This window comes from Balaenoptera borealis (genome assembly GCF_965194805.1).
Source record: "Balaenoptera borealis genome assembly, chromosome: 11".
In the NCBI taxonomy this organism is placed as follows: Eukaryota; Metazoa; Chordata; class Mammalia; order Artiodactyla; family Balaenopteridae; genus Balaenoptera; species Balaenoptera borealis.
In genome coordinates this window covers 96,521,930-96,527,929 of record NC_138868.1, presented here as the reverse complement: position 1 = coordinate 96,527,929, position 6,000 = coordinate 96,521,930, and the positions used below count along the sequence as shown (strand labels likewise).

The window sequence follows — 6,000 nt, the reverse complement described above, 5'->3', positions numbered from 1 at the left end:
GGCAGGCGCCGTGATGGAGACTCTGGGAGGCCGGGCCGTGTCCCGAGAAGGGCCGGGGCAGGATGCGGGCGGAGGGCTGGAGGTAGGCTCAGAAGGCCCAGGGCTCGGCACCGCTTCCCTCTTCCCGAGCCGCAGCGTCCTGGAGCCAGACCCTGGGCCTGCCCTGCCCCGAGGCCCCGCCCCCACCCCGTGCCCGGCTCCCAGCGCAGCTTCCCACCCCACGAGGGAAGAGGGAATCTCGCCAGAGATCCATGTAAAAATAGATGTATTTCTGGATAAGCAGCGAGCCTGAAAAACGGCTGAGCCGGAGTCTGCTCCGCTGACAGAAGATCTATGTACCAAATTCCTCTTCAAAATCTATTATTTCTCCGGAGATTTATTCTTGCTGGGCTCTGCCGAGCTGGGGGAAGTTCTCGGCATCGGGAGTCCCCTGCTCCACCCTTTCCCCCGAGTGACTGTTTCTCAGCGTGAGCTGTGGTCACATTAGGCAGCAGCGGCAGCTCCGGCTCCGGCCAGAGCAGAAAAGTCAAGAGGGATTTGAATGGCAAAAAGGTCATTCTCATGCATTACCCTGGCTGGGTGGGAAGCCGGCGTGATGCAACGTGACACCCATCCTGGCGGCTGAGAATAAGTGATGGCTATATTTATGTTTCCATCTAAATGCATGGATCAAAGCAGACACTTTAATCTATTCAACAACGGCCCAAGGATTAAAAAGTTCCAGGCAAATCACACTCTTAAATTGGTAATATATTTTTGCTTGTTACTTGACAAATCATTTTAGAGAGTGACTTCAGGCCGGGTGGGGGACCTGGAGATTTGAACCTGGCTCCCTCCTGGAGAGAGCCCCAGCACCATAGGATGTGACATGAATCTGGTCACTTGCTGTAGTCCCTGAGAATCCTCACACAGGACTCCTGGAGGGGGAGGGGGAGCTAGTGGGGAGTATCAGGCCTATGGTCACATCTCAAAATGTGTTTTAATCTCCAAAAAGCCTAGCAGGTGGACATTATAACGACCCCCATTTTACAGACCAGGAGAACCAGATGTGCGGCTTGCCCGGGTCACACAATAATAAGTGGGAGAGTGGGAAGCAAAGCTCACCCAACCCCAAGCCCAGTGCTCTTGTTCTGCTGGAGCTGCAACGACAGCAGAGGGCAGCAGAGACTGCTCCGTCAATTGCTCTGTAACTTTTGGCAAGTTCCTTCACTTCCCAGTTTCCTCATCTGCAAAACAGGGGTAATGATGGCATCCACCTCCTGGGGTTGTCGTCAGGAGTAAATGAGATGACTCAGGGAGGGCACTTATAGCACGGTGTCTGACACATGGTGAGAACACATGTTTGTGCTGAGCTCTGAAGGATAGGACCAGACAGGAGTGTGTCTGGAGGCTGAGAAAGGAACTCACAAGCATGACTTCTAAGGAATGGTTGAAGGAACTGGGGGCCGCTGAGTCTGGAAGAGAGAAGGCGGCCTCCCAATGTAGGCTGGATTGTGAAAAGAAAGGGAGATTTGATTTGTTCCATGTGGCCCCAAGAGGGACAACTGGATCCTTAAGGAGACTGATGGATTTCAGCTAAAGGGAAGCAAGAACTTTCTGAACACCAGCGTTGGGCAAAGAGGAAACGATGAGCTCAGGATTCTGGGAGGTGTGCCGGTTAAGGCTGGATGAGCCCTTGGTGGTGATGCTATACCAATATATATATATATATATATATATATATATATATATATATATATATATATATATATATTTTTTTTTTTTTAAGGAGTTCTTTGTGTGTATTTCATCATTTAATTCTACTGATTTACGCTTGGCTCAGATCCCCGCTAATCTTCAGGTATGCGCTGGACGGAGGCAAAGCCAGCTTTGGGTGCAGGAAGAATTCCTGTCCCCACTAGATATTGGCCAAAGAGGTCTGAGGAGCCGGGGTAGTGCCAACCAACGAAAGAACTGTGCGCTTGGAGTTCGGCAGACTTGGGTTTCCATCTGGCTCCATCTTTTAATATCTGTGTGTCCAGCTGAAAGTCTCCTAATCTCTCTGAGCCTCAGTTTCTCCACATGGGAAACTCTGAAAACTTCCTTCCCTGTTCACCTTTCAGAGGCGGTGTGAGAATTGGAGAGAAGCTGGCCTTGCTGCTGCCTTGGCCTTGGGAAAGGGGCGCTGTTCCAGCAAGGGAAGGGGCGCCGTAGGCACCCCGCCCTCTGGCTGAGCCAGGTCCTTTCCGGGTGCGCGCCGGGCCCGTAAAGCCACCTCCCAGCGGCGTCCCGCCGGTTGCAGGGCGCGTGCGCGAGCGTCCGGGGCGGGGCCTACGCGCTGGCGCGCGGCCAAATCGCGCCATCTGCCTAAGCGGAAATGCAGCGCAGGTGTGAGTTTGGGAGGCAGGTAATTGTTGACGGCCGAGCCAGCTCTCCCCGCATATGGTCCCGGGGAGGCAGCAGCGGCCCGCGTGGTCCCCCGCCAGGGCCGGCGCTCTGCGCCCTCCAGCGTCTTCAGCCGGTTCCCGCGTGTGAGCCTCAGAGCAGCTAAGCCAGGGAGGTCAGGGCATTATCGGATTCGCTTTACCAGCGTGGAAACTGAGAACCAGAGGTTAAGTCGCCGGTCCAGACTCCCGGAGCCAGTCAATAGTGGGCCTGAACCAGCCCTCCAGGTCACTCGGCTCTTAATTCCATTTTCCTCGCGTGACCCGCGGCGCCGTGCAGTTCAGCAAACATTTATGGAGAGCCTTGTGTGAGTCAGGCGCGGAGCTGGGTGAGCTGGCTGCCGGGGGTGGCGACCTGCGCTCTGGCTCTGTTAATGGGAGGGTGCAATTTTAACCCTCTGGTTTGGCCCCGAGGTTCCCAGTCATACCCCACAACCCAGTGTCAGACACTCAGGTACCTGAGGTGTTTCTCTGGACCACAGGTCTGGCCGGTTCACACCTGATGATTTGCTGGGCCAGACTCCTTGGCTTGACGTGCAAGGCCTTTCTGAATCTGGCCTCAGTCTACCTTTGTGGCTCCATTCTTCCCTGTACCCTCCTGGACCCCTGGGTCTAGCTGCCCAGGTCGACCACCCACTGTTCTACAGCTGTGCTCGGGACCTCAATGCTCCTTTCCAGCCAGGAACTTGGCTTGTCTAAACCTACTGGTGAGTTCAGGCCCAGCTCAAGTGTGACCTCCTCCCTGCAGCTCTCTTTGATTCTCCACCCCTTCCTGATTCTTCCCCATCTACAAATGATTCCTTTCCCTATGCTTCCTGCCCTTTGCACTGGCCTTTGTGATGACACGAGGCTGCATGGTACACAGTTCCAGTGTGGCTCCCCCGCCCCTTACCTGCTGGATTGTGGGCTCCGCAAGGCCTGGGCCTGGGTCTTATTAATCTATGACACCCCCCAACCCCAGCTTGATGCCTGGCCAACAGAAGATGCTCAGGGACACAAAGGAGACGGTGTATGTGAAGCTGTTTGTAAAGTACCACACAGTGCTAATCCTGCTGCTGCTAAAACTGAAAAGTGTTTAAAAGCCTATGAAATAAGGAGGTTCATCTCAACAACCCCCAATTTTTAAGTTATAGATGATTTTCATTATCAACTTAAAATCACAGTAATAGCAATAGCTTAACATTTTTTAAAAAATTTTATTTATTTATTTTTAGCTGCAGTGGGTCTTCGTTGCTGTGCGCGGGCTTTCTCTCTAGTTGCGGTGAGCGGGGGCTGCTCTTCCTTGTGGCGCGCGGGCTTCTCGTTGCAGTGGCTTCTCTTGTTGCAGAGCACGTACTCTAGGTGCGCGGGCTTCAGTAGCTGTGGCGTGCGGGCTCTAGAGCACAGGCTCAGTAGTTGTGGCACACATGCTTAGTTGCTCCGCGGCATGTGGGATCTTCCCGGACCAGGGCTCGAACCCGTGTCCCCTTCATTGGCAGGCAGATTCTTAACCACTGTGCCACCAGGGAAGCCCTTCAATAGCTTAACATTTAGTGACCTTTTTGTGCCTGTGAGTATTAGCTATTATTATTATTGCAATAGGAATATATACACATGTACATAATCTTTCCATTTCTCCATATTAATTAAATGATCATTAGGACAATATTGAAATAAATGTCACAAATATTCAAATGTGCTTCAAGAAATTCTCAACAAAATGTTCCCCCGCCAAGTGCTTCTGTGACCCCTGGCTCTCAAGGGCCTCGGTGGATGGAGCCTGTGGTTGTCAGGTTTCCCTGCTAGGTCAGGAGCTAACCCCTGGCTTAGCAAGATACTCCACGTGCTGTGAATTTGTCCCTTTTTCCTAGGAGCGGAACCAGCAGGCCTCTTTTGCTTGCCTTTTGGGACCAGAAGGCGGTGAACCAGGATGGGACATGCCTCTTCATAGAGTCAGACACACACAGGTGTCTTAAAGAGGAACGTGCATCTCTGAGGCTGTCATCAAAATTTTTATTTCAAGTCTGCATGACATGAGGATAGTTGGATTTCTGTCCTGTTGGATTTCTGTCCTTTTGATGTTTATGGAGGACACAAAAAAGAATTACTCTGAGTAAACAGAGAAGATTAAAGGCCTTCCTCTATGGGGCACACCGTTCATGAGGCAGCAAGCCAGGAGAGTTGTTTCTGGGATTTTGTGATGCAGCTGCAGCCCTGAACCACATCTCATTTCTGAGTTGTTGCCGTTGGGGCTCCTCAGCTTCTGAGTCTTAGCATCCAGAGGCTCTGATCTCAATCCATGTGTATATGCTGGGAGTGTCCCTGCCAGCACACAGGTGAGTGTGGACGTGCGTTTCTCCCTGTAAATGTGGGTCTGTGTGTCTAAGGTGAGTGTGTGCACCATCTGTGCATGTGGGTGTGTACAGAGAATGTGTATTGGGGTGACTGTGACTCTTTCTAGGGGTACAGATTATATATTATGGATGAATGTGCATTTGTATGCAGGGGTCTGTGTTTTTGAGTGTGAAAATGGGGCAAGGTGTAAAACCTTGGGTGTATTTGGTGTGAACAGGTGTCTGAGTTTGGGAGCATGGGTCTCTGTGTTCACAATGGAGTGTGGATGTGCATTTCTCAGCACGTGCCTCTGCCTGAGTGGGTGGGCGAGAGAGGGTCGTGGGTGAGGGGACACATGTGCACTGCTCATGTGTAGCTCTGCAGACAGGTTCCTGCAGACTCCATATGCCCAGCTCCTGTGGCTCCTCCTGGCTTGATTGCTGCCTCCGGTCCCTTGTGGTTCTGCCTTGCTGGTCCACAGAGAGATCAACACCCTTCAAACCAGCTGCCTCGCTGGCTGTGGCTCACTCGGTTGGTCTCCCAATGCGTGCAGTTGCCATGGAAACCAAAGTAGATCTGTTTCTGTCTGCCACCAGGTCCCTGGGCTAGGGCAGCTGTGGGCCAAAGCCACCGTGGTGAGGGCTGGCTGGGAGGAAGCAAGGAGGGGTCTGGGGGACCCTCTGAACCAGCTTCTCTTCACATCCTCTTGGAGCCTCTTTTCTGCCTCCAAACACAAGGACAGGTCCCTGCTCTCAGACAACTGGGATCAAAACAGCCCTGTAAGACAAGGGCCTGAGCAGTTGACTTTTTCACACACATACAAAATCCTTTCCTGAAAAAAAAAAAATTCCACATTACTATGCATGTCATTTGTATACCATTAATTCAGTGCCTAAAATAAAGCTCTCTCTTTTAGGAGAGAGCTGGCGCTATCTGATAGGAGAACTCTGTACATGCTTTTGTGGCCTGACTTTATAATAGGCATCTGCTCAGGGTTCACTGCATTGGGAGAACTTGAACATAACAGTGTTAAGCATTGAAGAGATCACAGATCCTGTTTAGTTTTGAAAAACTGAGTAGCAAGCACAAACCTAGCTGTGTAAGCAAAGGGCAATACATTTGTTAGGAAGACGCATAAAAGTGGCACAGCCATAACGCAAAGCTAGGGGATGATTAATAGGAGAGTTAGGATAGTGGTTAACTCCAGTGGTTAATGGGGAGGGTCACAGGAGAGGGGGCTGGGGAAATGGGGGCTTCTAAGGCA

The 6,000-nt window shown here is 51.7% G+C and overlaps 1 long non-coding RNA gene across 10 annotated transcripts in view; it reads left to right on the top strand.

Moving 5' to 3' along the window:
- The first annotated feature begins 1,767 nt into the window (after window positions 1-1,767).
- LOC309604815 overlaps window positions 1,768-6,000 on the top strand; it is a 338,151-nt gene continuing 333,918 nt past the window's right edge. For all 10 annotated transcript variants that reach the window (XR_014231068.1, XR_014231069.1, XR_014231070.1 and 7 more), the window contains exon 1: window positions 1,768-4,738. This is a non-coding gene — a long non-coding RNA (uncharacterized lncRNA). The remainder of the gene's footprint in view (window positions 4,739-6,000) is intronic.